At 50.1% G+C, this 19,403-nt stretch overlaps 1 protein-coding gene across 1 annotated transcript in view; it reads right to left on the bottom strand.

Moving 5' to 3' along the window:
• Nucleotides 1-5,531, bottom strand: part of LOC141075525 (alanyl-tRNA editing protein Aarsd1-B-like) — a 166,091-nt gene extending 160,560 nt beyond the window's left edge. The window contains exon 1 of the mRNA XM_073562614.1: nt 5,455-5,531. The gene's annotated coding sequence lies outside the window, so the exon portion shown is untranslated. The remainder of the gene's footprint in view (nt 1-5,454) is intronic.
• Between the last annotated feature and the right edge of the window lie 13,872 nt (nt 5,532-19,403).

Below are 19,403 nucleotides of genomic sequence, written 5' to 3'. Positions count from 1 at the left end.
CCTATTGGGGACCTGCACTGCCTATTGGGGACCTATGCTGCCTATTGGGGAACAATGCTGTCTATTGGGGAACAATGCTGTCTATTGGGGAACAATGCTGTCTATTGGGGAACAATGCTGTCTATTGGGGAACAATGCTGTCTATTGGGGACCTGTGGCTGCCTATTGGGGAACAATGCTGCCTATTGGGGACCTGTGCTGCCTATTGGGGAACAATGCTGCCTATTGGGGACCTGTGCTGCATATTGGGGAACAATGCTGTCTATTGGGGACCTGCACTGCCTATTGGGGAACAATGCTGTCTATTGGGGACCTGCACTGCCTATTGGGGAACAATGCTGTCTATTGGGGACCTGTGCTGCATATTGGGGAACAATGCTGTCTATTGGGGACCTGTGCTGTCTATTGGGGAACAATGCTGTCTATTGGGGACCTGCACTGCCTATTGGGGAACAATGCTGCCTATTGGGGACCTGTGCCTGCCTATTGGGGACCTGTGCCTGCCTATTGGGGAACAATGCTGCCTATTGGGGACCTGTGCTGCCTATTGGGGAACAATGCTGCCTATTGGGGACCTGTGCTGCATATTGGGGAGCAATGCTGTCTATTGGGGACCTGTGCTGCCTATTTTGGAACAATGCTGCCTATTGGGGACCAGTGCTGCATATTGGGGAACAATGCTGTCTATTGGGGAACAATGCTGTCTATTGGGGACCTGTGCTGCATATTGGGGAACAATGCTGCCTATTGGGGACCTGCACTGCCTATTGGGGACCTGCACTGCCTATTGGGGACCTATGCTGCCTATTGGGGAACAATGCTGTCTATTGGGGACCTGTGCTGCATATTGGGGAACAATGCTGCCTATTGGGGACCTGCACTGCCTATTGGGGACCAATGCTGTCTATTGGGGACCTGTGCTGCATATTGGGGAACAATGCTGCCTATTGGGGAACAATGCTGCCTATTGGGGAACAATGCTGCCTATTGGGGACCTATGCTGCCTATTGGGGAACAATGCTGTCTATTGGGGAAAAATGCTGCCTATTGGGGACCTGTGCTGTCTATTGGGGAACAATGCTGTCTATTGGGGACCTGTGTTGCCTATTGGGGAACAATTCTGCCTATTGGGGAACAATGCTGTCTATTGGGGACCTGCACTGCCTATTGGGGAACAATGCTGCCTATTGGGGACCTGTGCCTGCCTATTGGGGACCTGTGCCTGCCTATTGGGGAACAATGCTGCCTATTGGGGAACAATGCTGCCTATTGGGGACCTGTGCTGCCTATTGGGGACCTGTGCTGCATATTGGGGAACAATGCTGTCTATTGGGGACCTATGCTGCCTATTGGGGACCTATGCTGCCTATTGGGGACCTATGCTGCCTATTGGGGACCTGTGCCTGCCTATTGGGGAACAATGCTGCCTATTGGGGAACAATGCTGCCTATTGGGGAACAATGCTGCCTATTGGGGAACAATGCTGCATATTGGGGACCTGTGCTGCATATTGGGGACCTGTGCTGCCTACTGGGGAACAATGCTGCCTATTGGGGACCTGTGCTGCCTATTGGGGACCTATGCTGCCTATTGGGGACCTGCACTGCCTATTGGGGAACAATGCTGTCTATTGGGGAACAATGCTGTCTATTGGGGAACAATGCTGTCTATTGGGGACCTGCACTGCCTATTGGAGAACAATGCTGCCTATTGGGGAACAATGCTGTCTATTGGGGAACAATGCTGTCTATTGGGGACCTGTGCTGCCTATTGGGGAACAATGCTGCCTATTGGGGAACAATGCTGTCTATTGGGGACCTGTGCCTGCCTATTGGGGAACAATGCTGCCTATTGGGGACCTGTGCTGCCTAATGGGGAACAATGCTGCCTATTGGGGACCTGTGCTGCCTATTGGGGACCTATGCTGCCTATTGGGGACCTGCACTGCCTATTGGGGAACAATGCTGTCTATTGGGGAACAATGCTGTCTATTGGGGAACAATGCTGTCTATTGGGGACCTGCACTGCCTATTGGAGAACAATGCTGCCTATTGGGGAACAATGCTGTCTATTGGGGACCTGCACTGCCTATTGGAGAACAATGCTGCCTATTGGGGAACAATGCTGTCTATTGGGGAACAATGCTGTCTATTGGGGACCTGTGCCTGCCTATTGGGGAACAATGCTGCCTATTGGGGACCTGTGCTGCCTAATGGGGAACAATACTGCCTATTGGGGACCTGTGCTGCATATTGGGGAACAATGCTGTCTATTGGGGACCTGTGCTGCCTATTGGGGAACAATGCTGTCTATTGGGGACCTGTGCTGCCTTTTGGGGACCTGTGCTGCCTATAGGCAACAGCTCCTTGACTGCGTCCCTACTTGTATATGTTTGATGAAAAGGTGCATGTAAATGGGTGTTGCGTAATAATGGGTGTGGCTTAAAATGGGTGTGGCTTTCCTACACACAAACACAGAACCTGTTGTTAAAAATTTGAATCCCACTACTGCCCCGAACGCTATAATAAAATTCCAAATGGCCCTTGGCAGAAAAAAGGTTCCCACCTCTACTCTAGACTAAAGGAAAATAACCTGCTAGCTCCTGTTAACTGTTTTTCATGGTACAGAAGCAGAGAAAAGGAATTCCTTTCATACTTTTCTCAAGACAGCGCTCTAGTATATTGCAGTGATGTTCCTGGTCTGATGAAAACATTCAACATTGAGTACAATGTGAGTGAGTGGAGTCTCTTTATTTATTCATCCAAAAAAAGTCTGAGAGCTGTGCTACTGCACAATGGCAGCAAGTATGCTTCAGTGCCTGTAGGGCATTCTGTGCGCTTGAAGGAAAGTTATGAGAATTTAGACTTTATTCTCAAGAAACTTATCTATGAGGATCAAGGATGGTCAATATATGGTGATATGAAAGTTTTCTCTTTGCTCCTATGGCAGCAAGTAAGATACATGAAGTATCTGAAGTATCTGAAGTATGTGTGACTGGGACAGCTGTGATAGGACTCATCACTGGATCCAAAAAAGTTGTCCAACAAGAACTTCTTTGCAATTTGGACTCAAGAAGATAGTTGCGGAAAGTTTAGTTGACTCCACTAAAGTTCTCCTGCCACTACTCTACATTAAGCTTGGACTGAGGAAGCAGTTTGTGAAAGCTCTACCGAAAGAAGGAAAGACTTTTAAGCACCTATGTACCGAGTTTCAGGGACTGTCAGGAGCAAAAGTGAAGGAAGCCATTTTTGTGGGTCCTGATGTTCTGAAACTCAAGAGGGATGACATGTTCAAAACAAAAATGGAAGCAGTGGAGAAGAAGGCATGTGATTCTTTTAAAGAAGTCATTAAGAAATTTCTAGGTAACAACAAATATCGAAAATTTAGTCAATTGTGGAGAACATGCTGAAACATTCATCATCAAAGCCTTGGATTGTCTGATGAATTTGAAGTTAGATTTTTTAAATTAACATTAGGGTTACTTTCTTAAATACCTTGGTGCTGTCAGCAAAGAGCAAGGAGAAAGATTTCATCAGGATATCAACGAGATGGAAAGAGAATACCAAGGTAGATGGAATATGAACATGATGGTGTCTATTGCTGGATGCTTCATACAGAAGATCCGCAGGCCTTCTATAAGAGTAAAAAGTATCAAGAGAAGCTTTGAAGAAAAAAGCAATAGGCGCAAGTATTAAGTTCCAATAAAGATGCAGAATGAATGCTCAATAAATTTTTATATATAATATCGTGTACATTTTTGGCTACAATAAAGATTTTTCTTGTTCATCTAGCTTGTATGTAATTCCACACGCGTTTTGTGCAAAATCAAAACGTGATGGTTAAAAATAGAAGTCTTTTTTTTTTTTTTAATCAGTGCATAGGAAACGAAAATATTCAGTGATTTGGATTAAAAAAAAAAAATAAACCATAAACCCAAATTTTGCATATCTCTGTAATTTTTCCCTGTGTCATTTGTCATTACATATAACTTTTTTTATGGACAGCTAGGGTTTGATTTATTTGCTTGTGTGGATTGGATGGATTATTAGACATCTGGTGAGGATTTCATGTCAGTAGCACCTTTAAAAATATATTTACTTAGAAAATTGGTGACATGTTCAATACTTATTTCACCCGCTGTATATACACCCTGCTGTAAACAGACAGATAAGTGTCAGCTGGGTCTGCAGGGAGAGCTGGCAAAATTCACAGATACTAATGATATTCTCTGTCCCAGCCTAGCCCTAGTATATCCATCATACAAGGGAATGTGGGGGCCATCACACTGATTGAGAAGTGGACTGTGATGACCATCATACTGAGTTGGGGACTGTAGAAGCCATCATAATGAAGGAGGGGCTGGTGAGGACAGTGTAGTCAGTCATCATACTGACTGGGGGGGGCTGCTGAGATACAATACTGAATAGATGGTGCACTGTGGGGGCTATAATGCTGAGGAACTGTGGCGCCCCTGAGGCTTCAGTCGCCACAGAGGTACTGCACCTTCTCCTAAGGTGTTGTGCCCCACCATCCAGGTAGGCTGGGAACTCCTTTCCGCATTCCAACACCTACACCCCACACACAGGATAGTTCCGCAAGGACCCATCCATGCTTTATGCTGGAAAGGTCATAGGGTGCCTTTTGTGGTCCCTGGCTTCGTAACACGAGAGGTGCTGGGGAGGCGGGTGGAGTTAGATATAAAAGAGAGGGAAGAGTGAAAGTTAGTGGTTAGTTGGTTAGAGGAGAGAGAAGAGAGAAGATGGGTGTCTGAGGGACGTGCTGCAGCAGGTCCCAGTGATCTGGGCTGCTGGCACGAGAAAGACCAGAGAAAGAGACTGATAAGATTGATAACCTAACCTTCCATAAGAGAGAGAACAGATCGGAACGAAGGAGAATAGAAGGACGGTGGGAAGCAGGTTGAGAAAGAGAGAGAACCCTTCCAGTCAAGAGAGCGCAAAGGCCTGGGCCCGGTCCCCGAGGTTGATTGGATCTTTATATCAGGCAACAGACACCAGAGGAGTAGTGAGCCGCTAACGCATTGCTCCCATCATAGACTTGGGACACAACAGCAACTGAATAGAGAGCCGGGACGCAGTGAGGAGTCCCCGAAGCAGGCTACAGCTGTCTGTCATACAAGTAAAGACTAGGAACACCTAGAGAGAGCAGGGGTGGATTAAGGGTAGCCAGGGCCCGGGGCAGTTCAGACTCTTTGGGGCCCCCTCGTCACGTGACGGGGGTCACGAATCGTAGAGCCACACTCTACATCAGGGGTCCTCAAACTTTTTAAACAGGGTGCCAGATCACGGTCCCTCGGACCATTGGAGGGCCGGAATATAGTTTAAAAAAAATTATGAATATATTCCTGTGCACACTGCACATATTTTATTTAGAAGTAATAAAACAAAAATAGGAACAAATACGATATTAAAAATGAAGTTAAATCATCAAACTTACCGATTTTTTGGGTTCTTCGAATATCCTACACTTCGAGTCAATTTTTTCTATTTCTTGATATCATTGTTTCCTAGGGATTCAAAATTGCTATTAGTAAAATACCAACATATATACAGCGCTACAAAAACAATATACCAACAATAAAATTGCCCACACAGAGACATACAAACTGCACTGCCCATCAATGCAGCCTGATCAGTGCACATCAATGCAGCCTGATCAGTGCCCATCAGCGCAGCCTGATCAGTGCCCATCAGCGCAGCCTGATCAGTGCCCATCAATGCAGCCTGATCAGTGCCCATCAATGCAGCCTGATCAGTGCAGCCTCACCAGTGCCCATATTGGTGGAACTCCACTTTTACCTCAGGCTCAGACTGGTGTGGTGCAAGAATCCCCAATAGGCAGCATTGGTCCCTAAAAGGCAGGTAAATGTCACCAATAGGCAGCATACGTCTCCAATAGGCAGGTAAATGTCCCCAATAGATAGCACAGGTCCCCAATAATCAGCACAGGTCCCCAATAGACAGGTAAATGTCCCCAATAGGCAGCATAGGTCCCCAATAGGCAGGTAAATGTCCCCAATAGGCAGCACAGGTCCCCATTAGGCAGCACAGGTCCCCAATAGGCAGGTAAATGTCCCCAATAGGCAGGTAAATGTCCCCAATAGGCAGCACAGGTCCCCAATAGGCAGGTAAATGTCCCCAATAGGCAGCACAGGTCCCCAATAGGCAGGTAAATGTCCCCAATAGGCAGCACAGGTCCCCATTAGGCAGCACAGGTCCCCATTAGGCAGGTAAATGTCCCTAATAGGCAGCACATGTCCCCAATAGGCAGGTAAATGTCCCCATTAGGCAGGTAAATGTCCCCAATATGCAGCACAGGTCCCCAATAGGCAGGTAAATGTCCCCAATAGGCAGCACAGGTCCCCAATAGGCAGCACAGGTCCCCATTAGGCAGCACAGGTCCCCAATAGGCAGGTAAATGTCCCCATTAGGCAGCACAGGTCCCCATTAGGCAGCACAGGTCCCCATTAGGCAGCACAAGTCCCCAATAGGCAGGCAGATGTCCCCATTAGGCAGGTAAATGCCCCCAATAGGCAGCACAGGTCCCCATTAGGCAGCACAGGTCCCCAATAGGCAGGTAAATGTCCCCAATAGGCAACACAGGTCCCCATTAGGCAGCACAGGTCCCCAATAGGCAGATAAATGTCCCCAATAGGCAGGTAAATGTTCCCATTAGGCAGGTGAATGTCCCCAATAGGCAGCACAGGTCCCCATTAGGCAGCACAGGTCCCCAATAGGCAGGTAAATGTCCCCAATAGGCAGCACAGGTCCCCATTAGGCAGCATAGGTCCCCAATAGGCAAGGCAGCACAGGTCCCCATTAGGCAGGTAAATGTCCCCAATAGGCAGCACAGGTCCCCTATAGGCAGGTAAATGTCCCCAATAGGCAGCACAGTCCCCACTAAGCAGCACAGGTCCCCATTAGGCAGGTAAATGTCCCCATTAGGCAGCACAGGTCCCCATTAGGCAGCACAGGTCCCCAATAGGCAGGTAAATGTCCCCATTAGGTAGCACAGGTCCCAATTAGGCAGCACAGGTCCCCAATAGGCAGGTAAATGTCCCCATTAGGCACGTAAATGTCCCCATTAGGCAGCACATGTCCCCATTGGGCAGGTAAAAGACCCCAATAGGACCCGGCATTAAAAAAAAAAAAAGTACTCACCTATGTCCCCCGCTGCTCTGAAGAGGCGCCCGCTCATCTCAGTCTTCTTCCTGCACAGACACACAGGCGGCGTGACGACAATCACGCCGTCTGTGTGCACTGTGCTCTGCTGCATACGGAGGGCTGCGTAACGCCTTTCCTGGGCGCCTCGTCCCGCCCGCGATCACAGGGTCCGCCGGCATTGAACTGCAGTGCAGTTCATGAGTTCAATGTCGGCCTGGCGGGGGGCCAGATAAAAGTCCTTGGCGGGCCGCATGTGGCCCGCGGGCCGTAGTTTGAGGACCCCTGCTCTACATAGAGAATAATGGGGCCTCCAGCACCGACCTCCACCCGCAGAGCCACACTCCACATAGAGAATCATGGGGCCTCCAGCACCGACCTCCACCCGCAGAGCCACACTCCACATAGAGAATGGGGCCTCCAGCACCGACCTCCACCCGCAGAGCCGCACTCCACATAGAGAATAATGGAGCCTCCAGCACCGACCTCCACCCGCAGAGCCGCACTCCACATAGAGAATAATGGAGCCTCCAGCACCGACCTCCACCCGCAGAGCCGCACTCCACATAGAGAATAATGAAGCATCCAGCACCGACCTCCACCCGCAGAGCCGCACTCCACAGAGAATAATGGAGCCTCCAGCACCGACCTCCACCCGCAGAGCCGCACTCCACATAGAGAATAATGGAGCCTCCAGCACCGACCTCCACCCGCAGAGCCGCACTCCACATAGAGAATAATGGAGCCTCCAGCACCGACCTCCACCCGCAGAGCCGCACTCCACATAGAGAATAATGGAGCCTCCAGCACCGACCTCCACCCGCATAGCCGCACTCCACATAGAGAATAATGGGGCCTCCAGCACCGACCTCCACCCGCGCTCCACATAGAGAATAATGGAGCCTCCAGCACCGACCTCCACCCGCAGAGCCGCACTCCACATAGAGAATAATGGAGCCTCCAGCACCGACCTCCACCCGCATAGCCGCACTCCACATAGAGAATAATGGGGCCTCTGGCACCGACCTCCACCCGCAGAGCCCCACTCCACATAGAGAATAATGGAGCCTCCAGCACCGACCTCCACCAGCACTCCACATAGAGAATAATGGAGCCTCCAGCACCGACCTCCACCCGCAGAGCCGCACTCCACATAGAGAATAATGGGGCCTCCGGCACCGACCTCCACCCGCAGAGCCGCACTCCACATAGAGAATAATGGAGCCTCCAGCACCAACCTCCACCCGCAGAGCCGCACTCCACATAGAGAATAATGGAGCCTCCAGCACCAACCTCCACCCGCAGAGCCGCACTCCACATAGAGAATAATGGAGCCTCCAGCACCGACCTCCACCCGCAGAGCCGCACTCCACATAGAGAATAATGGAGCCTCCAGCACCGACCTCCACCCGCAGAGCCGCACTCCACATAGAGAATAATGGAGCCTCCGGCACCGACCTCCACCCGCAGAGCCACACTCCACATAGAGAATAATGGAGCCTCCAGCACCGACCTCCACCCGCACTCCACATAGAGAATAATGGAGCCTCCAGCACCGACCTCCACCCGCATTCCACATAGAGAATAATGGAGCCTCCAGCACCGACCTCCACCCGCAGAGCCGCACTCCACATAGAGAATAATGGAGCCTCCAGCACCGACCTCCACCCGCAGAGCCACACTCCACATAGAGAATAATGGAGCCTCCAGCACCGACCTCCACCCGCAGAGCCACACTCCACATAGAGAATAATGGAGCCTCCAGCACCGACCTCCACCCGCAGAGCCGCACTCCACATAGAGAATAATGGAGCCTCCAGCCCCGACCTCCACCCGCAGAGCCGCACTCCACATAGAGAATAATGGAGCCTCCAGCACCGACCTCCACCCGCAGAGCCGCACTCCACATAGAGAATAATGGGGCCTCCAGCACCGACCTCCACCCGCAGAGCCGCACTCCACATAGAGAATAATGGAGCCTCCAGCACCGACCTCCACCCGCAGAGCCCCACTCCACACAGAGAATAATGGGGCCTCCAGCACCGACCTCCACCCGCAGAGCCCCACTCCACATAGAGAATAATGGGGCCTCCAGCACCGACCTCCACCCGCAGAGCCCCACTCCACATAGAGGATAATGGGGCCTCCGGCACAGACCTCCACCCGCAGAGTCACACTCCACATAGAGAATAATGGGGCCTCCAGCACCGACCTCCACCTGCAGAGCCACACTCCACATAGAGAATAATGGGGCCTCCAGGACCGACCTCCACCCGCAGAGCCGCACGCCACATAGAGAATAATGGAGCCTCCAGCACCGACCTCCACCCGCAGAGCCACACTCCACATAGAGAATAATGGAGCCTCCAGCACCGACCTCCACCCGCAGAGCCACACTCCACATAGAGAATAATGGAGCCTCCAGCACCGACCTCCACCCGCAGAGCCGCACTCCACATAGAGAATAATGGGGCCTCCAGCACCGACCTCCACCCGCAGAGCCACAATCCACATAGAGAATAATGGAGCCTCCGGCACCGACCTCCACCCGCAGAGCCGCACTCCACATAGAGAATAATGGAGCCTCCAGCACCGACCTCCACCCGCAGAGCCGCACTCCACATAGAGAATAATGGAGCCTCCAGCACCTACCTCCACCCGCAGAGCCACACTCCACATAGAGAATAATGGAGCCTCCAGCACCGACCTCCACCCGCAGAGCCGCACTCCACATAGAGAATAATGGAGCCTCCAGCACCGACCTCCACCCGCAGAGCCGCACTCCACATAGAGAATAATGGAGCCTCCAGCACCGACCTCCACCCGCAGAGCCGCACTCCACATAGAGAATAATGGAGCCTCCGGCACCGACCTCCACCCGCAGAGCCGCACTCCACATAGAGAATAATGGAGCCTCCGGCACCGACCTCCACCCGCAGAGCCGCACTCCACATAGAGAATAATGGAGCCTCCAGCACCGACCTCCACCCGCAGAGCCGCACTCCACATAGAGAATAATGGAGCCTCCAGCACCAACCTCCCCCCGCAGAGCCGCACTCCACATAGAGAATAATGGAGCCTCCGGCACCGACCTCCACCCGCAGAGCCGCACTCCACATAGAGAATAATGGAGCCTCCAGCACCGACCTCCACCCGCAGAGCCGCACTCCACATAGAGAATAATGGAGCCTCCAGCACCGACCTCCACCCGCAGAGCCGCACTCCACATAGAGAATAATGGAGCCTCCAGCACCGACCTCCACCCGCAGAGCCACCCTCCACATAGAGAATAATGGAGCCTCCAGCACCGACCTCCACCCGCAGAGGCGCACTCCACATACATGGCTGCTCTCTGTGCTGTGCGCACAGGACCTGTGATGAGGTCACAGGAGGGGAGGAGACAGGGGTCACATGATCGGGGGCCCTGACACCTTACCTCCTGTGATCTCATCACAAGCCTTTGCACGCTACCAGCAGCATCAGCGTTCACGCTACTTGTAGATGCTGCTGGTAGCAGAGCACATAATGCCGCCCCCACGGTCACTCACTTTTAGGTGGGGAGAAGATGGAGTGCCATTGCAGCAGCCAGCAGGAATGTGGTGGGGGCCCCCTTAGAAGCTCTTGTGGTGGGGGCCCCGGGGCTGAAGCCCCGCCTGCCCTGCCTATAATCCGGCCCTGCGCGGTGGCGGATTATAATGGGGCAATTTTCTGGCCTGGGCTGTGGGCCCCTTAACCCCACTGGGCCCGGGGCAACTGCCCAAATTGACCTCATTATAATCCGCCACTGAGAGAGAGGCATTCCAGGGTAACTAAGTACTGGAGTGCTTCGCACCTAAAGGCGCATTGGAGGAGTCGTTCAGTAAGGTATATGTTGGCTGAGTGTGGAAGGGAGAGTCCTGTCCTGCCTGGAGGTTGGCTGGAGCCCTGACCTGGAGAGCACAGTACGGAGGCAGGCAGTTGAGTGAACTGTAAACAGTGAGTAAAGCTTTGGAACCGCATACTCTGGTGTCCTCCAGTTATTCCCGCACCACTACACCTGGGTGCCAGCATCCACACCATTCTGCGTCTCTCCTCATCCATTGCACCTACACTGCCCTGGGACTACAGCTCCACCTGTGGGGAACTATACCATCTCTGCTGCACCACACCATCGGTCCCAGCGGATCTGTAGGCAGCGTTGGCTTACCATCTTACTTGCCAAACACCACGGGTGGCGTCACAAACTATTCATATAAACTTTAATACCATTAACATCACCGCCATTGATATTGGGCGCCCATGGCCACGGACCGGGTCACCGCTGCTGTGACACATTCCCGCCTTGACACCGGCCCGGTACCGAGTACCCCGCTGCCCTGGGTGTTGTGAGTTCATTTTCCCCTTTACCATTGAGGTCTGATGAACTCCCTCTTCTGGTGAAGGAAGGTAGTGAGGCTGATTACCAAGCACCTGAGCAGGATGATGATGACTGGGTGACTGGAATTGCTGACTGGATATAAGGCAGCCGACGCCCTTCTGCCTTGCTGGTGATTTCTTAGAGGGATTCTAGGAGACCAGTCTGATTCCTGCTCCTCAAAAGCTAAGTTTTCTGCTCTGATTTTTGCATTTGTGTTTTGGTTTTGTTTTGCCTTGTTTTTCTGGATTTCTGCCATTCCCTGCTGGGGTGAGCTGAATTCCTTTTGCTCTGTCTTCAGAAAATACCTGAGTACTGATATAGTCTTTTTGAAGCCTAGCGTCTTCAGGGCTTTTTTCCCTATCAGTCTGTTGGCTCTTGTTTTGATAGGGTTTTGGCGGATTGCAGACAGCAGCTTTTCTATCCTGTCCTATTTAGTTAGCGTGGGCCCCATCATTTGCTCAGCCTATCTTTCTATCTGTGTGAGTGTTTTTTCATCTTGCTTCACCGTCATTATATGTTGGGGGCTGCCTATTGCTTTGGGGTCTGCTCTGGGGCAGTTTAGATTTCCCTTTCTGTCTTTAGGCTATTTAGTTCTCCGGCTGTTATCGAGGGGTCTAGGGCACCGTAGGAACCCCCCACGGCTACTGCTAGTTGTTGTTGATAGGTTCAGGGGTCTGCAATCCGATAGCTGCCAACTTCTCTGGTTTTCTGGACTTAGCTAGTATTTCTGGTTTTGCCTCCTACGGTGACTCATTCATAACACCTGGGTGAGCGAGGGCGACCCAGAACCATCATACTGTGTGAGGGTATCATACTGAATAAGGGCCATCATACTGTGGGAGGGGGTCACTTTATGGGCATCATGCTGTGGGGGTTTAATAATGTGTTGGGGGCACTCTTGATTCATACTGTACGTGCATGTGTAAGGGGGATGACCAGACCGTGGGTACCTGCATGCTGGGTCAGGAACTGAAGAGGCTGCATCCCGTCCCCGGGGGGAAGCTTGAGCCAGTGGGACCTTCCTGCAGACCCAGATGGGCGGGGAGAGAGAGGAAGAAAGTGCGCACAGCAGTGGGGGGATAAAAGAGAAAAGCTCGCGCAGCAGGTCAGTTTGGCGTGAAAGCAGAGCGGCGCACTCTGCAGCCCCTTCCCCCACGACAGAGTACCAGCGCTGCGACAGGCCGGATAGAAAGTTGCCCCTGTCACCTGCACAGCAGAGTCGTGCGCTCAGAGCAGAGCCGAGCTGACAGTGCCGAAGTAGAGAGAAGTGCTCCATCCTGGGAGCACCAGCATTACTCAGGTCAGTGTCCGTGCAGCAGCCCTGTAGCCAGCAGCGGGATTCTGAGAGAAAGATGTGCAGTGTGAGCCCGGTGACTACAAAGAGAAAGTGCAGGGTGCTGGTGACCACCAGAGAGAAGCTGCACGCCAGTGATTGTCGGCACTTGAGTCTTGGCACGCACAGGAAGCGCGCAGCATGAAGAGGAAAGTACAGCGCACCCAGTAGCGACTAGAGAATAAGGTGCTGTATGCTCCATGTCCGTGAGTAATGTACATGTGACACATAAGAGTGACCACTTTTTCTTTGAAAAAGACACCGCGATAGCCGTTGCCGGCGCCATTGAGTTCTCAGCAGGTGTTACAGTTGGCGGAACTCCTGACACAAGTGCTTCACAAGAACTGCCATTATCTGAACCGTTGTTCTTCTACTTACAATATCCTTTGCTATCTAAACTGTTGAATCCCGTTTAACCCTTTACCTACCAACATCCTTTTCACGTTATACTATTTAACCTTTTACCTCCCTGCGTGGAGTATTCCCCTGTTATTAAACTTGTTAACCCTTCCTCTGCCTCCTGTCCGTCACTGCATCCCACGTTTCTGCGATTTCTACAAGCGGGGGGCTGTGGAGTAAAACTGTTGGGGGGATTCATTGTGGGGATATCATACTTGTTTTTTTATGGGGACAGTTTTGGAAGCATTATACTGTACTTTATAATGACAATCAAGGGGGTATCATGGGTGACAACACTAAGGGGCATCAATAGGGTCATGAGAGGCATAATTACGGTGTAGGTACCACAATACATATCCCGCACCGTTTTTATAAAAGTTGGGAGCTATGACCTGCCTTAGTCTGCCAAATATCTTTTTTGGGGGGAGGATGAATGTTCAGGGCCTACAGTTAATGTCTTTCAAAGGATGATGATATAACCTGTATCTCGCTGCATGTGCCAACGCCAACTATCGTGATGCCCAATGGCCACACGATTTGGTCTGTACATGAATAGATAATTCAAGATCCTGCTTCTTTATACAATGGACGAAGTGGATCCGTGAGATCTTTACATAGTGGGCCTAAGCAAACCTTGTGGAGATTTGCTAAAATAATATTGTCACTTATTTTTCAATGCTTCTGGCATTTTTTAGCGTGACAAATCATTTTATCGCTGACATGAAATCTTCAGTTTTCCATTCATCACCTGGCTGTTCATTGACAAAAGGATGACAAAAGGATGGAAATATACTTAGTGCTGATAGACAGAGGCTGCACTGGTGTAATGGAATAGAGCAAGAAGCCGGGGGAGGGATGTGGAAACACAAACCAATAATCCTACAACAGAGCAAATAGAGGTGCATACTACACCACCTTCTCCAATGGAACATGTTAAAAAGAAGCAGTATTTCAATGAAGATACATCTAGGTCCCTCTTATGTTAACTTCTTGAAGCTAACTAGTTAAAAGTGGGGTATCCTTGTAAATACATCACATTCATTCACAAATATGATGGCTTCAGGGCTAACATCCGTAATTGTAAGCTGGCTCAAAATCTGGTGATTTTGTAAAGTGGGGCAGAGCGGTACTCATGACCGAGCTGATGTCCGGTTTTGCTCTGAGATTTTACAGACAAACTGTGTCCCAGTCCCAGTGTGCTGTACCCCAAGGGGAAACAGTCCACAGATAAAAGATAAATTCAGAGAATAATATAATATAAATAGGTAATAAATAGGATATAATATATTATATATAATTATACAGATTTAGAATCACAGAGGGAAGTATCTGTAAACCAAGGGTTAAAAATGTGCTCAGAACCTCAGAAAAGATAATTATCCCAAAGGATTATACATCCATGTATTCAAAAAGCAGCCCACATGCGCTCAGCCATTTGGGATGTATCAAGTATGCCCGTTACAAAAACTTATTCCACAATAGCATACAAGTCATAATCTTAATAGCGTTACCTATAATAGATGAAGATCATGCTCGTGGTCTGATGGTGATCCCCTGCGCCCCCAATGCGCGTTTCGCCCTTCTGCTTTTTCTGGGGGGCGAGAGAAAGGCTCAGTATGAGCCGAAATGTCACCCAGACATGTGGGTCTGAATAAATTTACTACCTTTTTCAACATGTAGAGTAAGGAGTGCTGCCTTCATTTTTGATTTGTTATAGATATATCTATGTATCTAACAATAGATATATCTATCGATAGATATATCTATCAATCGATAGATCGATCTATCGATAGATAGATCTATCCATAGATAGAAAAAAATCTATGTTAGGCTGGGGCCACACTTTACAAGAAACTCACACGAGTCTCGCACCTCAATACCCGGCACTGCCACCGGCACTCGGACCGGAGCGTTCAGCTGCATAGAAATACATGCAGCCGCACCCTCCGGTCCCGAGTACCGGCGGCAGTGCCGGGTATTGAGGTGCCAGACTCATGCGTGTTTCTCGCAAGTGTGACCCCGGCCTTAAACTCAATATGTGTTTAATTTTTTTAAAAAATGGGAAAAAAAATTACGTGTGCTCCCGCGCAATTATCAAGTCCAGAGTGGGAAAGCCGGTGACAGAGGGCCAGTGTTTATAGCCTGGGAAGCAGGTAATAACCATGGATCTTCCCAGGCTATGAATATCAGCCCGCAGCTGTCTGATAGCCTTTACTATCAAAACAGGGGGTCCCCATATAATTAATAGCCAGAAAGGCTACGCAGACAGCTGCGGGCTGATATTCATAGCCTAGGAAGGGAACATGGATATTGCCCCCCCCCCCCGGCTGCAAACACCAGCCTGCAGCCACCCCAGAAATGGAGCTTAGCCTCTCTCTTCCCACTGCCATGTAGCGGTGGCATATGGGGTAATAAGAAGTTAATGTCACCTTTGTTTTGTAAGGTGACATTAAGCACGGTTAGTAATGGAGAAGTGTCAATAAGACACCTATCCATTACTAATCCCATAGTTAAAAGTTAAAAAAAAGACACAGCCAGATAAAAAGTATTTTAATGAAATAGAACACTACACAGTTTTCCCATTTTATTGTATGCCTAATCCTTGCGACGCCCTCGATCTTCTGAGAAAAGAAAAATAATAATCTAACAAATACTCCCTGTTCCGATGTAATCCATTTAATAATGAGTATCCCACGACGATCTCCCCTATAGAGCAGTCACATCAGGAGATGTGACTGCTCTATAGGGCCTCCAGTGACACACTGACAGGAGCAATGCTGCGCGAGAATTAGGGTTAGGGTTACGGGACCTCTTTCCCAGCAGCGGAGGGATACACAGCGGAGGATTACCTCCGCCTGTCATTTCGTCGTGGGAGCCCCTGTAGAGCACTGACATCACCCGATGTCAGTGTTCTACACGGGACATCGTCGTGGGACACTCAATATTAACTGGACTACGGCAGAAAGGTAAGTATAGGTTAGTTTATTATTTTTATTAGGAGTTCGAGGGCTTTGGGGAATTAGGTGTATATGGTGAGTATGTACTCTATGTTATATGTTGTATGTACTATCTGTAATGTATGTGTCAGTAGCGTAGCTACCGGGGGGGGGGGCAGAGAGGGCGATGGCCTCGGGCACAGCGCGCCGATATAGTTACATTCTGCGTCAGAGTAGGGAGAATCAATCTCCCTGCTCTGCCGCCTGGCCGCTATGGGCCCCTGAGCAGGCAGGGTGCCCGGTGCCAGCAGTGCCCCCCCCCTGTCATCGATCGCAGGTTCAGCTGCCGATACAGCTGACCTCCCTTCATCATCCTCCTCTCGCTGACAGCGGGCGCGATGACGTCACTGCCCGGCGCCCGCTTTCAGGAGATGAGCGGGAGCAGTGAGCATCGCAGGAGCAAGAGACTTGAGTATTGGATTTATTTATTTTTTATGGGGGTGCATTATACTACAGTCTGGTTATGGGGGGGCTGCCTTATACTACAGTCTGCCTATAGGGGATGGAGGGCTGCCTTATACTACAGTCTGCCTATAGGGGATGGGGGTGCTGCCTTATACTACAGTCTGCCTATAGGGGATGGGGAGGCTGCCTTATACTACCGTCTGCCTATAGGGGATGGGGAGGCTGCCTTATACTACAGTCTGCCTATAGGGGATGGGGTGCTGCCTTATATTACAGTCTGCCTTTAGGGGTGTGCTGCCTTATATTACAGTCTGCCTATGGGGGGAGTGCTGCCTTATATTACAGTCTGCCTATGGGGGGTGCTGCTTTACATTAGTCTGCTTATGGGGGGCTGAAATATACTATTGAGTCTGCCTATGGGGAGATGCATTATACTGTGGAGTCTGCCTATGGGGGCTGCATTATACTATATTGAGGACTATCTGGTGTATTATACTATATGGAGGCTACCTAGGGGGCCATCATACAGTGTGGAGATTACAGCAAGGGGGCCATCATACAGTGTGGAGATTACAGTAAGGGGGCCATCATACAATGTGGAGATTACAGTGAGGGGGCAATCATACAGTGTTGGCGCCATCATTAGGGCATACTAAGAGGTCAGTATATATACAGTGAGGGGGCATTATACCGTGTATAGGGGAGCTGTACAGGGGGCAGACTCAGGACATTATTAAATGTAAAGTGGGCACTTATTGTTATAGGGGAGTTCAGGTTACTGTGACTGTCAAACGGGGCACACAGGGCATTATTACATTCTAGAGGATAAAATGTGGGCACTGTTTTCTAGGGCACTTGCACCCGACCTTACTATATTATAGAGGGATGCTTTAGAATTTAGAGGGCACACAGAACCACACAATAGGTGAAGTAATAGGGACACATACGGCAGCAGCGGCTCAGCATTGGGGTATCAGGTGCAGTAATAGGGACACATACGGCAGCAGGAGCTCAGCATTAGGGTATCAGGTGCAGTAATAGGGACACATACGGCAGCAGCGGCTCAGCATTGGGGTTTCAGGTGCAGTAATGGGGACACATACGGCAGCAGCGGCTCAGCATTGGGGTATTAGGGACACATACGGCAGCAGGAGCTCAGCATTTGGGGTATCAGCAGGATGATGAGTTTGTGCAGGTTGGAGATAGATGGGGATGGGGCTGGAATATGAGAAGTGAAACGTGTCTTTGTTGTATTCTCTGCAGCAGAGTCCTGGCTGGAGACGTTTTCATTATCGGTCTGGACCAGATGGAAATGACGTGAAAAGTGATCGATTCCAACAGAAAGAACGTCCACTGTAAGTCACCATCTATAACTGTGCAGTAATCACTTATATGTTCCGTAGGACTGGTATTTACCACTGACCATATGGCGGTAATATCCATGTTGGTCTTTATATAGAGATAATTTTTAGAAACAGCGCAGTCATCTCCTACATCCACTATTAGGGTGTGTCACCCAGTTGTAATCAAGGTTACCTGGTTAGGGGCCGACTCAGAAGTTTCACCCCCCCTGAACCAAAACTCTAGCTACGCCTCTGGTATGTGTATATGTACTGTATGGTTTTTTTCTTTCTTTACACTTTACATGCATTGTCTGATGGGACTACTTTCCCATCATCGGCAATGCAGTAGTCCCATCAGACAATGGCTGCTTACACAGCAGACACGCACACACATACACACAGACCCTGCCCAGCACACACTCCGCCCACACACTTCCCCCCTCCCGATCTGCAGGGTTTCTAGCACCCACATCCACAGCAAATCCGCAGATCTTTTTTTTACACCTGCAGTTTTGCTGCAGATGTGCCTGACTCAATGGAAGTCAATGGGTTCAGAAACACTGCAGATTCGTGCAGAGAATTGACATGCTGCGGAAAATAAAACGCTGAGAATTCGCGCCTTTTTTTTTCCTAGTATGTGCACAGGAAATCTCCATATCCCATAGGTTTACATTGGCTGTGTACTACACTGCAGATCTGATGCAAATCCGTGCTGCAAAAACGCTGCGGATCTGCAATAAAATCCCCAACATGTGCACATAGCCTTACAGTAAAGAATCCGGGTCTGTGATTATGCTTAAACCTTCTTTCCTCCAGACGTAGAGGATGCCCCCTTGTCCCCGTCACAGGTCTAAAGGGCATGTCACACTAATAGATATCGCTAACAATATCGCTATAACTTGTGACGTTATAGCGATATTGCTAGCGATATAGCTATGTGTGATACTTACCTACAACCCGCTCCCCCGCTGGTTATCGCTGATCGCGCGAGAACAGGCTGGACTGTTTCTCGTCGTCAGCTTCCTGCTGTGACGATGAGCGACGCGTGGAGCCGGGCGGGAGGACGCAGGATCGCCTCGTCTGACAGGTAAGTAGCGACCCACGACCCCTGCTGTGTCGCTGGTGAGATCTGCCTGTGTGGCAGCTCACTAGCGACCACTTAGCGATGCACCAGTGATCCTGACCGCGTCATATCGCTGGTACATCGCTAAGTGTGACAGTACCATAAGAGTAAAAAGATCATTAGAAAGGTCTTTGTGCTGTCCCCGCATATATTTATACATTGTAATAAGATCACCTCTAAGCCTTCATTTATCAAAACTGAATAACCCAAACTTTGGTAACTTTTTGGGG

The sequence above is a fragment of the Dendrobates tinctorius genome, unplaced genomic scaffold, assembly GCF_039654945.1.
Source record: "Dendrobates tinctorius isolate UK_male_01 unplaced genomic scaffold, ASM3965494v1 ptg000360l, whole genome shotgun sequence".
In the NCBI taxonomy this organism is placed as follows: domain Eukaryota; kingdom Metazoa; phylum Chordata; class Amphibia; order Anura; family Dendrobatidae; genus Dendrobates; species Dendrobates tinctorius.
This window is presented reverse-complemented; position numbering and strand designations above follow the sequence as displayed.